Below are 19,266 nucleotides of genomic sequence, written 5' to 3' on the forward strand. Positions count from 1 at the left end.
CGTTATTAAAAATCATACTTCACGATAGAGCAATATATATATACAATTAAAACTAAGAAGCGATGAAAAGGACATGATCTTTAACTTTGCAAATACTCTTTATTATGTAACTATGTCACCGGAACTTATTGGCACTACCTATAGCTTGAATGAATTTATACAGCTTTCAAAGATGTATATATGTGCCTCACTGTAAACCGTTGTGATGGGATACTACTTAACGGTATAGAAAAGATTTTAGATAAATAAATAAATAAAAATCTTGAAAGAAGTCATAATAAAGCTACTGGAAAATGTAAGACAAAAAGAATTTATACATTTTATTGTACATCGCTTTGAATTACAAGTTGTAAGATATAGCGATTCATCAAGTGGAATAAGCCATAAGTGGAAAAGAGAATTTTAACAATCAGAAAGGAGACTTTCCTCAGTCTAAACATCTCCCAGAAATGATCTTTAAGTGTACCTTTAAGCAGGTATACTTCTGAAATTTGAACCTAGCCCTCAGCATGAGTAAATAAAGAAAAAATAGATTGCTAAGTAAAAAAAGAATTAGCATCAGCTGAATTAACCACTCACATATTACACCTGTGTACCACAAGACAACAGACTAAGGACACTCCCACACCCCACAAAATAAACACAAAACAGTCTCATTACTCCAAGATACTGCATTTTCAGATCTTGTTTCTTCTTTTTTCCAAAGATGCACCTTGTGTGGGTGCTCAGATGTGTAAATGAAAAATCCTCTTCAGAATACTTATCCTCAAGTTAAATTAAACAGTGGAGAAGAACAACATCCAGCCTTAAGAAATGCAAAAGCATAAGAAGAAAGGAAAAGAAAGAAAGAGAAAAAAATACAAAGATGTACATAAGAACATAAGAAAATGCCATACTGGGTCAGACCAAGGGTCCATCAAGCCCAGCATCCTGTTTCCAACAGTGGCCAATCCAGGCCATAAGAACCTGGCAAGTACCCAAAAACTAAGTCTATTCCATGTAACCATTACTAATGGCAGTGGCTATTCTCTAAGTGAACTTAATAGCAGGTAATGGACTTCTCCTCCAAGAACTTATCCAATCCTTTTTTAAACACAGCTATACTAACTGCACTAACCACATTCTCTGGCAACAAATTCCAGAGTTTAATTGTGTGTTGAGTAAAAAAGAACTTTCTCCGATTAGTTTTAAATGTACCCCATGCTAACTTCATGGAGTGCCCCCTAGTCTTTCTACTATCCGAAAGAGTAAATAACCGATTCACATCTACCCGTTCTAGACCTCTCATGATTTTAAACACCTCTATCATATCCCCCCTCAGTCGTCTCTTCTCCAAGATGAAAAGTCCTAACCTCTTTAGTCTTTCCTCATAGGGGAGTTGTTCCATTCCCCTTATCATTTTGGTAGCCCTTCTCTGTACCTTCTCCAATGCAATGTAAACTAAGTTCAAATCCAAACTACTCAAACATTCCAGAACTGTGTAGTCACCTCAAACCAAAATCAAAGTGAGAGAAGAGTCTATCTGACTCTATAGCACAATGAAAGTTTCAGTCTCATAAAAAAAAAAAAATACTGGCCTCCATGTTAGAAACATAGCTGGCACAAAATACATCAGAAATATAAAAACGTATAAACAAAAAAAAAGTGAAAGTACCCAATAAACACAAGCATGGCTTCCAACTAAAGTGGTTCTATGTGATCAAAGTTCCACATATTAATAGGCACTCAGTAAGAAAAAAAAAAGCAGCCATTTAGCATATACCAGCTGTACAGCAGAACATAGTTAAAAGGAAACACCCTGGGCCAATAGCAAAGTGAGCCAATGTTAGCAAGCCAGAAGAGTGCACCCCTGTTTCTTGTGAACCAGCATGATGGGACTACCGTCTTGAATGTTGGTATATAAAAAAACTTAAATAAAATAAATAAAAGTATGAGAAAATAAAAGCTTTTCCTTGTGGAGCACAGTGAACAAGCTCGTGAATCTAAAAACAAATCTTTACAAAGTACGTCATTAATTATAGCACAGGCTCCCTGTATGCAGTACACCACATGTCCACTGTGCCTTTGATATAAAACAAAATAAAATCTTCTAAGATCTCAATTTAAATGTCAGAACTGGTGAAAAAATATTAGAACTCAGCTTAAGCAATTACGCAGTCAACCTTTGCAATATATGGAAAGGAGCACAGCAAGATTTTGCTGAGAGTATAATTAATAAACACACAATCACAGTGACACCCAATATTGCTGGACATGCTCCTTTGTCTGTAATAGAATTACTTTGACATCACCAAAGACTTTAGTCCTGGCTGGAAACTGAAGTACGAACCTCATTCCCCTGCAGTGCAGCTCAGAACAGATGAATGCTAAGGAGCAGCGTGCCTCTGAGACTTTAGAAGAATAGTCTTTGAAAAGAAGCAACTTCTGTCCACAAAGAGCTAGCTTTTTATTCACTTGCAGAATCTTCACTTTATCAGCAGAATTAAGAATCCTGGCTATTTGTCGACTCTCTTAACTCACTGGTCAGAGCAGTGTACTATAATCTAAAATAAACATAACCAGTACAAACCCATTTAAAATACATCAGCATAAGATTACATAAAATCATTCATAAAATCAGCATATCTGACTAACAAGCAAAGAAAATAATCCCAAGGGCTCTATGTCTCATGGGTTAGAATAACCAAGCTTTTATTTTCTTTCTAAAAGTTAAATAATTTGTTTCCACTCTTATTTCCTGCGGTACTGAGTTCCATAACTCTGGACCCTGAGTTACAAGCATCCTCCTCCTGTAAGCCACCTTTCTCACTTCCTTTCTGGAAGGAACCACACAGAGAATGTCACTTTGAGAGTGCAAATTAGGATTTGGGATGTAACGCCTCACTCCTTTCTGTAAGTACTTAGCCCCAACCCCATGTATCACCTTGAACATCAAAGACAAGAACTTAAATTGAACTCGCTTTTCTATTGACAACCAGTGTAATTGTTGTAACAATGGTAATCTACTCATCCTTCTGGGCTAACAGACTTATCAACCAAGCAGCCATATTTTGAACTACTTGCAGCTGATGTATCTTCTTCTTTACAGTTTATAGAAGAGATTTCAGTGCTATATTTGAGATTGATAGTGGTTGGGGATTTTAATTTACATGTGGAGAATAGTGATTGTCCTATGGCACAGCAATTTTTTTTTGTATGTTTAAGTAATTTTTATTGTCAATCAAGGAGTAAACCAAACACAGTAAGAACATGATGATTAAAAACATATAGTTACATTGAAAACATATTCAATATCAAACTTCCAGTATGATTGACTGTTTGAAATTGCTATCTCCCCAATCCCCCAACCCACCCTCGCATCCAGGATCACATAGAGGAAAAATTACAGGAGATAAATATACACACAGATCATAAGTATATATTCTATAAAGATAACATGGAAGCAAACATCATAGCATATCATGTAAGAGGACTGGTCGTGCCATCATCTAAGGAGTAGATAATGGGGAGTATTAGTGGTAATGTAACCCTTAGGAGATCACTGTGGGCGTTTCATGGATCGGGAATAGCAGCTAAGAACAATCAGAGATGGAGTTACCCAACAAGCAGTCCCTCAAGTGATGTGGAAGAACAAAGATCTATGCAGACCCGTCCGTCAGAAGCACAGAACAGAACTGAAATGAGTATTGATACCTCTATGATTGTGTGTCCAGCCACTTAATGTATAAACTCCACTTATTTAAAAATAAGCGTAGTCTGTCGTGGCGGACAGCAGTAAATATACTCAACTAATAATAGGTGTGTAATCGGTTGTATTTTTGTCAAACTGGGTGTAGATGTATTTTTCCAATGTAATGCAACTTCTGATCTAGCTGCAATAAAGACTTGAAGCAAAAATTGTTCTTCCTTTTTGTACCCGACAGGGGAAGAACCAGTAATACATGCCATGGCTATACTTCCATCTGCACCAGTAAAACTTGTGAAAGCACTCTATGATAACTGGCCAGAACAGAGCTATTTTGGGAAACTCCCACCAAATATGATATGTGCCAATTTGACCACACCCTCTCCAACATTGCTCTGAAAGAGTGGGTTTGAATCTATGTAATGTTACTGGGGTGTAGTGCCAACGGTATAGTAACTTGTAGCAGTTTTCCTGTAGCCCAGTGGACATAAAACATTTTCGAGCCATGAGATAAATAGCTTCCCATTCCTTTTCTTCTAGGGTGAAGTGAAAATCTGTTTCCCATAAGGTGCGGTATTTATGTTTGCTAGATGGCTTACCATTAAAGAGGTTATATATTTTAGATATCGCTCCCCTAAGGGTAGCAGCATTTTTACAGAAGTTTTCAAATAAGGTGCCCATCACTTTAACAGTGCCCCGTCTTAGTCCTCTGTGTATGAAATGATAGAGCTTAGCATAATGCAAAAAGTCAGTTTCCTCCAGTGAATACCTATCACAGAGTTGTGCGTGAGACATGAGAATACCCTGATGTAACACTTGCTCCAACCTCGTAATACCAGCCTCAATCAATTGCCCTGAGGTCTTGGATATCGCAGAGGCTGGATAGACAGTGTTCGAAAACAGATTGGTCATGAAGGAGTAAGATTCCGTCCCTACTAAAACGGATTTCCACTGGTGCCAAACCTTGAGGGTAGTTTGTAAAGCATAGGGAAAATGTGTGTGAGCCCATGTTGTGGAGGGTTGCCAAGGTATTGCCCCTATTGGAAAAGTCCCTAGCATCGACTGCTCCAACAGTACCCATTGCGATAAATCAGCTGTTCGGTGGAGTTCCACTAGTGCCTGAAGCTGTGCAGCACAGAAATACCAATACAGATTAGGGAGTTGCAATTCACCCCTGTCCTTAGTTTGATACAGAATGGTCCTAGCAACTCGTGGAGGCCTTTTACGCCAAATGAAGCTGCATAGGATTTGTTGCCATTTTTTAAGCAATTTAAGGTGAAAAGTAGATTATTGTGGGAACCCAAATGGACCCCTAGATATTTCAGGGATGATGTCGCCCATTTAAATGAGAATTTCTGACTCAAGGTGTGTATGATAAGCGGGGGTAGCATTAGATTAAGTAACTCCGACTTATCATAATTAACCTTCATACTGGAGACTGAAGTAAACCAAAGTAATTCCGACATAACCCCCTGTAATGAGAAATCAGGGTTTGTTAGCGTGAACATAACATCATCAGCAAAAAGGGAGATTTTGAAATGGTGATTCCCCCCCCCCCCCCCCCATCCTTACCCCCTGAATGTGAGGTGCCTCCCGGACCCTGGTGGTGAAAGTTTCTAGAAAGAGAGCAAACAGAGGAGATAATGGACACCCCTGTCTTGTTCCCCGCTTAATAGCAAAAGGTTCACCATAACTGCCGTTCGCCTTGACTCTAGCAAAGGGCTGTTCATACAGCTTCCCCAGCCAAGTTAAAAAGGGATCTCCAAAGGACATGCTTCTCAAGGTCTTAGACAGAAAGGACCAGTGTACAAGGTCAAATGCTTTTTCAGCATCTAACGAGAGAAGGACGGCAAGAGTATTATCCCAATGAACCAAATCTATGATTGTCCACCGCCATCCGTCCTGGGACAAAGCCCACCTGGTCACTGTGAACTAGACCTGGTAACACCCCATTCAGTCTTGCAGTTAGTACCCTGGCCAAAATCTTTAAATCTATATTAATCAGTGAAATTGGCCTATATGAGCCACATTTGGTGGGGTCCCTGCCAGGTTTGGCCAGTACTGTAATGCCAGGCGTGTTGGAATCTCGGGATATGGAGGTTCCACCTAATAAGGAATTAAACACATAAGTTAAAGGGCCCACCACAGCAAACAGTCTATAATAGGTGCCAGTAAATCCATTCATCCCAGGTGCTTTGCCAGGTTTGAGTTTCTTTATGGCAGTGAGCACTTCAGTGATTTCAATAGGCTTTGCGCACCAGTGAGAGTCTGTAGCGTGACAGAATGTATTTGTCAATAGCCTCATCCGTAATAGAAGAGTCTTGGGAGTATAACTGGGAATAGAATTCAGTGAAGGAACTGCTTATGTCTTCAGATATGGTCGTTAACTGTCCTTGTGTGTGTATGAATTTTGGCCACTACTGTATGTGCCCAGGCAGCTCGCAATCTCTGGGCTAAATATCTCCCTGCTTTGAGAGGAGAGGATCACCTTGCTGGTGGCTGAAAGGAATCAATAAGTTTTTCCTTGGGACATTGTCTTTTTTAAAAGTATTGGGGCAAAGTTAACTATTTGGGAATTTTATTTAGTGTGTTTGTGTGTTTGTGCTTTTTATAGTCAGCAAGGCAGTGAATAAACAAGTTAGACTCCTGTCCTATTGTATAGTTTACCCTCAGTGTGTATTACCCTGGTGGATTCAGGGGCAGGAGGCAACTTCATTATCCCAGGACAAGCAGGATGCTAGTCCTCACATATGGGTGACGTCATGAACGGAGCCTTAGTGCGGGAAAAACTTTCTGTCAAAGTTTCTAGAACTTTTGACTGGCCTCGAGAGGCCACTGAGCATGCTATGATATTCTCTGCCACAGGTGTCTCTCTTCAGTCTTCTTTTTTCCGCGCTGCCATTAGCATCGCGGGACAGGAGCCGTTTCGGTTTTTCAAGTGACTATATAGTCAGCTATATAAAGATATATTACTTCAGGTGATATTCTCTCTCACAAATCTCTCTCTCTCAGATTTGTTCCACCGGCTGGTGAGTACTTTGAAAAGTTTTGAAAACTTTTTTCTCTCACGATTTCCCACATAGCTCGACGGCTGTCAGCTAAAAATGGCGACCGGTTTAAAAAAATGTACCGTCTGTAATAAAACCATGTCGATTACCGATCCACACTTAGAGTGTGTACTTTATTTATTTTATTTATTTATTTAATATCTTTTATATACCGACGAACGTTGGGAACATCTCATCGGTTTACAGGGAACAGAACTTAGCAACAGGCTTTACATTTGTCACATGATTATAATAGGAACAGTAGAAATAACAATAATAACAAAAACAATAACATACGAATAATATGGAAGATTATACAAGTAATAATTAACTAAGTGGGATACATGATAGTGGTTATTCAAAAGAGAGGCAGGGAGATTCTGCTAGATATGATTGATATCAACATTTGTAGGAGGTATAAATTTGTATATACAATGGTTGTCAGGGAATATATACACATTTGTGAGTAAAAATGTTCTTATTTACAGAAAGCTGTCTTGATAAATTTGCTTTCCGGGAAGCATAGTAGAAAGCTAATTGTTAGGCAAGGTGGAAAGGGGTGGTTAGGGGGTGGGAAGGAAATAGGGGTGGGGGGGAGGAGGGAGGTTAGGAGTTAGGGAGGGGGGGGGGGCTAGTGAATGTGTGAATGTTAGGTGTATGAGTGTCTAAAGAACCAGGTCTTCAGGTTTTGCCTGAATATTTTTGGGCAGGTTTCTTGCCGGAGGGAAGTGGGTAGTTTATTCCAAAGTAACGGTCCTGCTAGGGAGAGGGCTCTTTCGTTAGTGGTGCGGAGTTTAGTAAGCTTAGGTGAGGGGGTGTGTAGTGTGGCTAGATATTGTTTTCTGGTGGGTCTACTACTGTTGTGAAAGGAGAAGTGTTCTTTGAACCAGTGCATGTTGTTGTTATGACGGGATTTGTGTATTAGGGTGAGGGCTTTGAAGGTAATTCTAGATGCGACGGGTAACCAATGTAGATGTTTGAGTACAGGGGTTATGTGATCATATTTGTGAGTGTTGGTGAGAATCCTGGCAGCTGCATTTTGGAGTAGTTGTAAAGGTTGGATGGTGTTTTTAGGCAAACCTAGTAGCAAGGAGTTGCAGTAATCTATTTTCGATAATATGAGGGCTTGTAATATGGTGCGGAAGTTGCTGAGATGTAAGAGAGGTTTGAGTCTTTTTAGGGTGTGAAGTTTGTAGAAGCAGTCTTTAAGGGTGTTATTAATGAATTTCTTGTAGTTGAGATGACAGTCAATGAGTACGCCGAGGCTTCGTACATGGTTGGGGAAGGTGGGGTCAGTGGCGGGGCCATTGTTGTGTGTTTGTGTGGGGGTCATAAGGAGGGTGGGGGATATGTTGGGGGGTGATATTAGGATAAGTTCTGTTTTAGTAGTGTTGAGGGCGAGAAAGTTGTTAGATAAGAGGCTGCTAATATCAGAGAGGGCTGGGTAAAAACCATGACATTACTGCCTGTGATAAATGTGCAGAAATGACTGCCAAAACTCGAAGAACTTGACAAGAAAAAATGGAACACCTATTCCATTTACAATTAATCCCTTCACCGTCAAAATCCTCGAAGTCGTCTCCGGCCGGAACGACTAAACGCCTTTTAGTTAAAAAATCTCGACCGCAAGGCTCCGGTGATCAACCGTCCCCGCCGTCGTCTGTGGCATCGACAAAATCGGCAGATCATTCCAAAAAGCACAGGCATCGACATCGACACCCGGAACCATCGACCTCGACATCCCCAGAGGAATCGAGACCAAAGCGGCCACGTATACAGGATACGCCGGCAGCATCACCGCCTGGGCCCACTCCATCGATGCCGCTCGTTCCTTCTCAGGAAATACTACCGCAGCCGCCACCACCGCTTACACCTGCCTTACCACCGGCAGCTGTACAGCCAGAGCTATCTGAATTAATCAGACAAGCGGTACTTCAGGCGCTAAAGGAACAGAATATTTCGGCGATACCGCCGATGCCGATGCGACCAGCATCAATGCCGGTAAACATACCGATGCCGGTGGGATCACCGATGCTGATTCCATCACTGGAATCGACGACTTCTCGAGGACCGAGAATCATGACAACATCGACGTCGATCTACGCCCAACTACCACCTATTTCATCGATGCCGATCTCGATGACTGGGCCGTCGACGTCCTCGACATCGCGTCCATCGATTCCCTCGATGCCAACGACTGAACCCTCGATGACATCGAGGCCTTCTGATCAAGGGAAAGAAAATATTGAAATGTATCGACAACTTTTAGAAAGATACCACAAAGTTATCGATACTCTTCCACAAAAAACACCTCAAGAGGTTTTTACCATCGATGACTCTCAGCCAGGCCCTTCAGGCCTTCATCATCCTCACCCAAGATCCCCCTACACACAGGATCCAGATGATTCATGGGACTCTGATTCCTCAGAATCTTTTCTTTCAGATCCATCTCCGCCTGATCCCAGGAAAAGATCTCCCCCTGAAGATCTTTCTTTTTCATCTTTCATTCAGGACATGGCAGATTCCATTCCATTTAAGCTTTCCACTGAACAAGACACAAGACAACAGACACTAGAGGTATTACAGTTCGTGGACCCACCTAAGCAGGTCTTAGCTGTTCCAATACATGAAGTCCTTCTTGAAGTTCAAAATAGGATATGGGAACATCCATCTTCAGTGTCTGCAGTCAACAAAAGAATCTATTCTACCTATTTGGTACAACCAGTTCCAGGTTACCAAAAACAGCAACTACCACATCAGTCTGTTGTGGTAGAATCTGCCCAGAAAAAATCCAAGAGAATCCGTCCACACTCCTCTAATCCTCCAGGCAAAGATCATCGTTTTCTAGATGCCTTAGGCCGAAAAATGTATCAGAGTGCAATGCTCAATTCCAGAATTTCTGCCTATCAATTATATATTACACAGCACCAAAGAAATATGTGGAAGCAAATGGAAGAGCTTATTACCTCTTTCCCTTCCCAATTACAAGAGCAAGCACAATCCATTATCTCTAAAGGATTGGAGGCTGGAAAACATGAGGTGAGGGCAGTGTATGACAGTTTCGAGACATCTTCTAGGGCAGCAGCTACTGCAATCACTGCAAGAAGATGGGCATGGCTAAAAGCCTCAGACCTCAGGTTTGAGGTACAAGATAAACTAGTGGATTTACCATGCCAAGGGGACAATTTGTTTGGAGACAAAGTCCAGGAAGCAGTCCAGCAGCTAAAGGACCACTCTGAAACTCTTAAACAGTTGTCTCAAACATCACAGGACCCTGTATCTCAACCTCCTCGACGATTCCCTCGTAGAGATACCAGGCGTCTATATTACAGACCAAGAAGATATTACCCCCAGTCTTCTAGGGGAAGATCCACAAGGCCTCAACCACGGTCACAGGCCAGACAGCCTAGAACAACCAGGCCACAGCCTCCTCCTCAAACAGGATGGGCTACAGGTTTTTGAAACTCAATCCAGAGAACAAGCCAAGACACCAAATCCTCAACCAGAACTCCCAGGAGGAGGAAGAGTAAAATTTTTTTCAGGGAAATTGGCAAACAATCACATCAGATCAGTGGGTACTCTCTGTAATATCTCGAGGGTACAAACTGAACTTCCTATTACTTCCTCCTCAAAACCCTCCAAGATTCTTCAATCAAACAGAATCTCAACTTCTCACTCTACAAATAGAATTATCCAGCCTTCTGAAAGCAAGAGCTATACAACTTGTACCTCGCTCTCAGAGGGGCAAAGGATTCTACTCCCGATATTTCCTCATTCCAAAGAAAACCAGTGGCCTTCGTCCAGTTCTAGACCTCAGAAATCTCAACAAATTTCTAAGAAAAGAAAAGTTCAGAATGATTTCTCTAGGAACCATACTTCCACTCCTTCAAAGAGGCGACTGGCTTTGTTCTCTGGACCTTCAAGATGCTTATGCTCACATTCCAATCTTTCCACCTCACCGCAAATACCTGCGCTCCATAGTAGGCCATCAACATTACCAATACAAGGTTCTACCTTTTGGACTAACTTCTGCTCCAAGAGTGTTCACAAAATGCCTAGCAGTTGTAGCTGCACACATGCACAAACAACATGTTCATGTTTTTCCATATCTAGACGACTGGCTCATAAGAAGCCAATCTCAGCAAGGAGCTCTAACTTCTCTCAACCTGACAATCGCTCTGCTTCACTCCATGGGATTTCTAATCAATTATCAAAAATCCCATCTCACTCCATCTCAACTACTTCAATTCGTAGGAGCAGAGTTAAACACCACACTCTCAAGGGCTTTTCTCCCCAAGGATCGAGCAGAGACACTTTCCCTTCTGGCAACTTCCATACAGGTCAAAAAACAAGCAACAGCTCTACAATTTCTGACCTTACTAGGCCACATGGCCTCCACAGTACATGTCACGCCTATGGCAAGGCTTGCCATGCGAATATCCCAATGGACTCTACGATCTCAATGGATCCAAGCCATACAACCATTACATTATCCAATTCAAGTCACCCACCAGCTTCGTTCCTCTCTACTATGGTGGGAGAACATGGACAATTTGTGCAAGGGGCTACCCTTCCAGCAACCAGTCCCACAAATAACTTTAACTACAGATGCATCCACCTTGGGATGGGGAGCTCACATAGACAACCTCCAAACCCAAGGGACTTGGACAAAACTCGAAGCAACATTTCAAATCAATTTCTTGGAACTTCGAGCTATACGATATGCGCTCGCTGGGGCGGATTTTAAGAGCCCTGCTCGCGTAAATCCGCCCGGATTTACGCGAGCAGGGCTTGCGCGCTGGTGCGCCTATTTTACATAGGCCTGCCGGCGCGCGCAGAGCCCCGGGACTCGCGTAAGTCCCGGGGTTTTCCGAGGGGGGCGTGTCGGGGGCGGGGCCGATCGGCGCGGCGTTTCGGGGGCGGGCCCGGGGATGTGGTTTCGGCCCGGGGCGGTCCGGGGGTGTGGCCGCGCCCTCCGGAACCGCCCCCGGGTTGCGTCTAGGCGCGCCAGCGGCCCGCTGGCGCACGGGGATTTACTTCTCCCTCTGGGAGGCGTAAATTCCCCAACAAAGGTAGGGGGGGGGTTTAGACAGGGAGGGGAAGGTGAGGGGAGGGCGTTAGCGAATTCCCTCCGAGGCCGCTCCAATTTCGGAGCGGCCTCGGAGGGAACGGAGGTAGGCTGCTCGGCGCGCGCCGGCTACACGAAATCGGTAGCCTTGCACGCGCCGATCCAGGATTTTAGCAGGTACGCGTGGCTCCGCGCGTATCTACTAAAATCCAGCGTACTTTTGTTTGCGCCTGATGCACCTACAAAAGTACGCGAGGGCGCCCTGTATGAAAATCTACCCCTATGCGTTTAAGGACTGCCTTTCACACAAGACTGTTCTAATCCAAACGGACAACACAGTAGCCATGTGGTACATCAACAAACAGGGAGGTACAGGCTCGTATCTCCTTTGTCAAGAAGCTGCACAGATTTGGGGCTGGGCCTTGAACCACTCAATGTTTCTCAAGGCCACATATCTAGCAGGCATTCACAACATAGTAGCGGACAGGCTCAGTCGTCAATTCCAACCACACGAGTGGTCACTAAATCCTGCAATAGCATCCAGCATTTTCCAACGCTGGGGTCAACCAACGGTAGACCTCTTTGCAACGCATCTGAATCACAAAGTACAAAACTTCTGCTTCATACACCAACAGAAGAACCAATCTGCCAAGGACACCTTTGCTCGCCCTTGGAATTCAGGCCTGTTATACGCGTATCCTCCGATACCACTCATAACCAAAACTCTAGTGAAGCTACAACAGGACAAGGGGTCCATGATACTCATAGCCCCGTATTGGCCTCGACAAGTCTGGTTTCCCACACTGCTAGACCTCTCAGTCAGGGATCCCATTCGTCTAGGAGTAGCTCCCAATCTCATAACTCAGGATCAGGGTCGGTTACGCCATCCCAACCTTCAATCCCTATCACTGACAGCCTGGATGTTGAAAGCTTGATCTTACAACCACTCAATCTTTCATCCAATATCTCTCAAGTGCTTATAGCTTCACGTAAACCTTCCACAAGAAAGAATTATGCTTCCAAGTGGAAAAGATTCACCCTGTGGTGTAAGCAAAAGAGTATTGATCCTTTCACCTGCCCCACTACTTCTCTTCTAGATTATTTATACCATCTTTCAGAATCTGGTTTCCATCTGTAAGAGTTCACCTAAGTGCAATCTCTGCTTATCATAACAGAACAGGAGATGCACCAGTCTCTGCACAACCTCTTATCACAAGGTTCATGAGAGGTTTAACTCAACTTAAACCACCAATTCGGCCTCCAGTCACGACATGGGACCTAAACTTGGTTTTAACAAGACTCATGCGTTCTCCTTTTGAACCCATAGATTCTTGTGATCTGAAATTTCTCACATGGAAAACTATCTTCCTCATAGCCATTACATCAGCTAGAAGAGTAAGTGAATTACAGGCACTAGTCACATATGAACCTTACACTAGATTTCTACATGACAGAGTGGTTCTCCGCACGCATCCAAAATTCCTTCCCAAGGTAGTGACGGAATTCCACTTGAATCAATCCATAATTTTACCCACATTCTTTCCAAGCCCTCATTCTCATCAAGGCGAAAGAGCTTTACACACCTTAGACTGCAAGCGTGCATTGTCTTTCTATATAAACCGCACAGCAGTCTATAGGAAATCTAAGCAACTCTTTGTATCTTTTGATCCAAACAAACCAGGTAAAGCTGTGGGTAAACAGACTTTATCAAACTGGCTAGCAGATTGCATACAGTTTTGTTATGAACAAGCAGGCCTTCCTCTCCAAGGACGAGTAACGGCATATGCAGTCAGAGCAATGTCAACCTCAGTAGCACACTATCGTTCAGTGCCAATTCTAGACATTTGTAAAGCAGCAACATGGAGTTCTCTTCACACTTTTGCAGCTCATTACTGTTTGGACAAAGAAGGACGACAAGATTCAGCCTATGGACAATCTGTCTTAAAGAACTTGTTTCCAGTATAAACCCAACTCCTTCTTCATCCAACTGCTGTGATTTACGGCTGACTCAGTTCACCAACAATAATTACCTGTTGCTTCATTACACAATGACTCAGCCGTTAGCTTGCCAATCACTCATATGTGAGGACTAGCATCCTACTTGTCCTGGGATAAAGCAAAATTGCTTTCCTTGTAATAGGTGTAATCCCAGTACAGCAGGATGTAGTCCTCACAGAGCCCACCCACCACCCCGCGGAGTTGGGCCTTAGACCTTTATTGTTTTATTTTGCTAACGCTTTTGCTACTTACGAGACTGAAGAGAGACACCTGTGGCAGAGAATATCATAGCATGCTGAGCATGCTCAGTGGCCTCTCGAGGCCAGTCAAAAGTTCTAGAAACTTTGACAGAAAGTTTTTCCCGCACTAAGGCTCCGTTCATGACGTCACCCATATGTGAGGACTACATCCTGCTGTCCTGGATAACACCTATTACAAGGTAAGCAATTTTGCTTTATCAGACGACTAGTGGAATACTGAGGATTCCCCTCATCAAGTTGAAAGATCCATTACTGTTATCCTCCATTCATGGAGAGCCCTTACTGGGCGACGTGACTTGCCAAACCGTACCAGTTACTCTCCGCACCGGAGCTCTTCATACGGAATCGCTCTCCTTCTTTGTACTGGAAAGGGCCATGCACCCTATCATCCTGGGGTTACCCTGGTTGCAAGTGCACCAACCCCAATTTAACTAGGCATCCTTGGATCTCTCCCGCTGAGGCCCAGAATGTCACGGGAGGTGCCTTAAGGAAATCTCGCCTATCATCTGCATGCCGACTCCAGTGATGCCAGGACTGCCGCCCCAATATGCTTCCTGCGGGGATGTATTTTCCAAAGAAGCAGCTGATATTCTTCCTCCACATAGGCCCTATGACTGTGCCATAAGACTGAAGCCCAATGCTGAGCTACCGAAAGGACAGGTGTACCCTCTCTCAGCCATTGAGAATAAAGCAATGTCAGAATACATTGAAGACAATCTCCAGAAGGGCTTTATCCGACCATCAAAGTTGCTAGCCGGCGCAGGCTTTTTCTTTGTGGGGAAGAAGGATGGTACCCTACGTCCATGTATCGAGTACCGAGGTCTAAATGAAATCACGATCAAAGACCGTTACCCCTTGCTGTTAATCTCAGAGCTGTTTGACTGGCTGCAAGGGGCCAAGATATTTTCAAAGCTTGACCTGAAGGGGGCCTACAACCTCATTCGCATTCGGAGCAGCGATGAATGGAAAACGGCCTTCAACACGCGAGACGGCCACTTCGAGTATCTAGTAATGCCGTTCGGGTTGTGCAATGCACCCGCCATTTTCCAAAATATGATGAACGACATCTTGTGGGACCTGCTGTACAAGAATGTGGTCTACCTGGACTAATCTTCTCCCAGGATTTGGACACCCACATTGCAGATGTCAAGCAAGTACTCCATCGTCTTCGCGAACACCGGCTGTATGCCAAACTCTTTAAGTCTGAATTTCACAAAGACTCGGTGCCTTTTCTAGGCTACATCGTGTCAAAAGAAGGCTTCCAAATGGACCCTCACAAACTTGAAAGTATCAAGAATTGGTCCCAACCAACAAGCCTGAAGGCTTTAAGGAGATTCCTGGGGTTCACCAACTATTACCGAAGTTTTATAAAGAACTATTCTTCTTTAACTGTACCCTTGACTGCGATGACCCGCAATGCTTCAAAATGGTCAGTGGAGGCCATTTCCGCGTTCGAGAAATTGAAGACTGGTTTCCACGATCCACGTCACTCCTATGGCCAGACTAGCCATGAGAAAAACTCAGTGGATTTTAAAATTTCAGTGGCTCTAGCCGTTCAACCGCTTTTGTCCCTGATCCATATCACCGATCCAGTAACCAAATCCTCAGATGATCTTGGCCACGGTCGCATTCATCTTGGGTTGGAGAGCTCTTATCTACACCCTCCAAACCCAAAATGCGTAGAGTCTGCTCCATGAAAAGTCTCAGATCAACTTCCTGGAGCTTCGAGCCATGCGTTATGCCCTATATGCCGTCAAACACTGCCTCTCACACAAAACTTTGTGGATACAGACAGACAACATAGTAGCAATGTGGTACTCGAACAAACAGGGATGCACAGGTTCTTATCTGCTCTACCAGAAAGCCACGCAATTCTGGGCCTGGGCCCTTGCAACTCCATGCATCTCCAGGCCACTTATCTAACAGGCACACCAAACATACTAACAGACCATCTCAATCGGTCTCCATCCCCACAAGTGGTCTCTGAATCCATGTGTAGCGAGCAAAATCTTCTAGCGCTGAGGTCAACCAACCATCGACCTCTTGCGTCCAAATCAAACCACAGAGTGGACAGAGTCTGCTCCCTACACAGGCTTCGAAATGCGGTAGCCATGGACACCTTTGCTCGCCCCTGCAACAAAGGCCTCCTATATGCGTCTCTTCCGATACTGCTCATAGCCAAAACTCTCATGAAGCTACAGCAGGACAGGTTTTCAATGATTCTCATAACCCCGTACTGGCCTTGACAAGTGTGCTTTCCCATACTTCTCAACCCATCACTCCAGGAACCAATTCTCCTGCCCACAGGTCAACCTCATAACACAGACTCGCTGATATTCTTGGGTACTTGTAGCTTCACGAAAACCTTCCACACGTAAATTTTACCATTCGAAATGGGCAAGATTTACCAAATGGCGTGCACAAAAAGGTATTGGTCCCTTTTTCCTGCCCCACTTCATCTCTGTTAGGCTATCTAGGATACCTTTTGGCTTCTGGTCCCCAGACATCCTTCGCACAGGTACACCTCAGTTCCATCTCAACGTACCACCAGGGAGTAGGGGATGCCCTGTTAACTGGTCAACCTCTTATGAGTCGGCTTATCATGGGTTTTCTACAACTTAAGCCTCCTCTATGATCACCAGTTACGGAATGGACCTAAATGTAGTGCTTACAAGGCTCATGCGTTCCCCGTTTGAGCCTTTGCATTCCTATAACATTAAAATTCTAACATGGAAAAATCTTTTCCTCGTAGCCATCACCTCTGCTAAAAGGGTCAGTGAGTTACAAGCCCTTGTTGCATACTCAACCAACACTAGGTTCCTATGTGACCAGTGGTCCTCTGTACTCACCCTAACTTTCTTCTTAAAGTGGACACAGTTTCTCACCTTACTCAGTCTATAGTCTGCCCACTCTTTTCAAGGCCTCACTCTCACCAGGGCGAGAGGGTTTTGCACACCTTGGACTGTAAGCGTGCACTTGCATTCTGTCTAGACCGCACTGCACTCCATAGGAAATCCACCCAACTCCTTGCTTCTTTGACAAGGACAAGCTGCAAGTTCCAGTGGGCAAACAAACTCTCTCCAACTGGCTAGCAGACTGTATCGAATTCTGGTATGAGGAAGCAGGCCTTCCTCTCCAGGGTTGAGTGCAGGCAGATTTTGTAAGGGCCCTGGCAACATCGGTAGCACACTATCATTCAGTACCAATTGCCGAAATTTGCTAGGCTGCGACATGGAGCTCTCTTACACATTCGCAGCCCTCTACTGCTTAGATAAGGAAGTCCGTCAAGACTCTGCCTTTGGCTAATCTGTTTTACAAAACTTTGTTCCAGTATAATCCCCAACTCCTTCCACAACCACCTGCTTTGATTTCATGCTGCCTCATCACTGCCAATAGCACCCCAATTATTGTGCCTGCTGCATGAGTTGTCTGCTGTTGGCCTGTTGTAATATAAGTCAGCCTGTAGCTTGCTAATCACCCATATGTGAGGACTACCATCCAGCTTGTCCTGGGAGAAAGCAGAATTGCTTACCTGTAACAGGTGTTCTCCCAGGACAGCAGGATGTAGTCCTCACAAAACCTTCCCGCCACCCTATGGAGTTCGGTCCGCTTACGTTTATTATTTTATTTTTTCGTTCGTGCTTTTTGCTACAAACGAGACTGAAGGGAGACCCCTGTGGGCCAGGGATCATGGCATGCTGGGCGTGCTCAGTGAAAAGTGTTCGGTAATAGGGCTCCGCCTGATGATGTCACCCATATGTGAGGACTACATCCTGCTGTCCTGGGAGAACACCTGTTACAGGTAAGCAACTCTGCTTCACTGTGATAATTATTTTCTGAGTTATTTTCACACCACTCTGGTAATAAAGTTCTCTCAACCAAGCAGGAAACCCTGAGTAACCAGATGTCACTGACCAGTGGGCTTGAGCAAACAGTTTGTAAAGTTTCTAGCTCTGATAGGAAAGAGGCTTTGATCTCATGTTATTGTGACCTATACATAACCCTTGGTGCACTCTATGCGAGAGTTAATAAAATGATAATTGAGGGTAAAACAAAATTCCTGTTATCCCCAAATTGTTTCAACTAGTATACATTGTTCTTAGAATGTGCTATGCAATGCTTAATAGGGAAGTGCATTTGTTGCTTCATTCATTTCGGCAGTATGCAAGTATCTCACGAATGGATAGTAGGCATGCCAAAACAGATGATGTGCGCATATGTGTACACAGACTACATACATGCACACCTTTCGTTTTGGTGCACCTACTATCCATTTGTGAGATACACGTGTACTGCTGAAACAAATGAAAAGAATGGAGCAATGAGTGCATATACCTAGTGCTTAATACTGTATATTTTAAACTAAGTGTATGGAAAGAAAAAGATTTTGTAATGCACAGTGTGTTGCCCCCCTTTTTTTTCCTTTTTCTTGCTGGGGACAATTACAGAATAGATGGAATTTTTAGTTTGTCTATTGGTCCATGTCAGAAGAATATAAGAAATCAGAATGGTTAAAATAAGTATGTAAAATACGACATGAGGAGATCAGTTTGTGAGCTCCACAAAATTTTAATTAGTTTTAATAAATGATAAATGTATGCATTTTAAGTTTTTTACACATTGCTTATTGCTTTGCATTAAAAACAGAGAACAGGACAGCAAATAAAGACTATATGGCCCATCTATTCTTCCCAGCCACATCTCCTGCTCAGCTTTAATAGTCCCTTCCTCTCTCTCAGAGATCCTCTGTGTTTGTCCCATGCTCTTGTATTCTAATACTGTTCTGGTCTCTACCACTTCTCAGGGAGAGTGTTCCATGCATCCACCACCCTTTCTATAAATAAATATTTCCTTAGATTACTCGTGAGCCTACACCCTTTTGCTTTCATCCCATAACTCTTTGTTCCTGAGTCTTCTTGCCATTAAAATAGATCTGCCTCCTGTGCATTTATTCCTTGGAGGTATTTAAATGTCTCTATTATACCCTTTCTCTTTTTTCCTCCAGGGTATAAATGTGTGTCCCCCATATGCTTTATTATAAAAACCATTGACTGTTTTAGTAGCTGTCCTCTGGACTGACTCTATTTGGTTTATATCATTTTGAAGATGTGGTTTCCAGAATAATGCACAGAACTTTGTGGTCTCATCAAAGATTTATACAGAGGCAGATTCATCTCACCTTTCTTACTGATTATTCCTTTCCCTATG

The 19,266-nt window shown here is 43.5% G+C and overlaps 1 protein-coding gene across 5 annotated transcripts in view; it reads left to right on the top strand.

Annotated features, from left to right (window-relative positions):
- Positions 1 to 19,266, top strand: part of FCHO2 (FCH domain only 2) — a 532,544-nt gene that overhangs the window by 435,370 nt on the left and 77,908 nt on the right. The window lies entirely within an intron of this gene.

Source organism: Rhinatrema bivittatum, chromosome 1 (genome assembly GCF_901001135.1).
Source record: "Rhinatrema bivittatum chromosome 1, aRhiBiv1.1, whole genome shotgun sequence".
In the NCBI taxonomy this organism is placed as follows: domain Eukaryota; kingdom Metazoa; phylum Chordata; class Amphibia; order Gymnophiona; family Rhinatrematidae; genus Rhinatrema; species Rhinatrema bivittatum.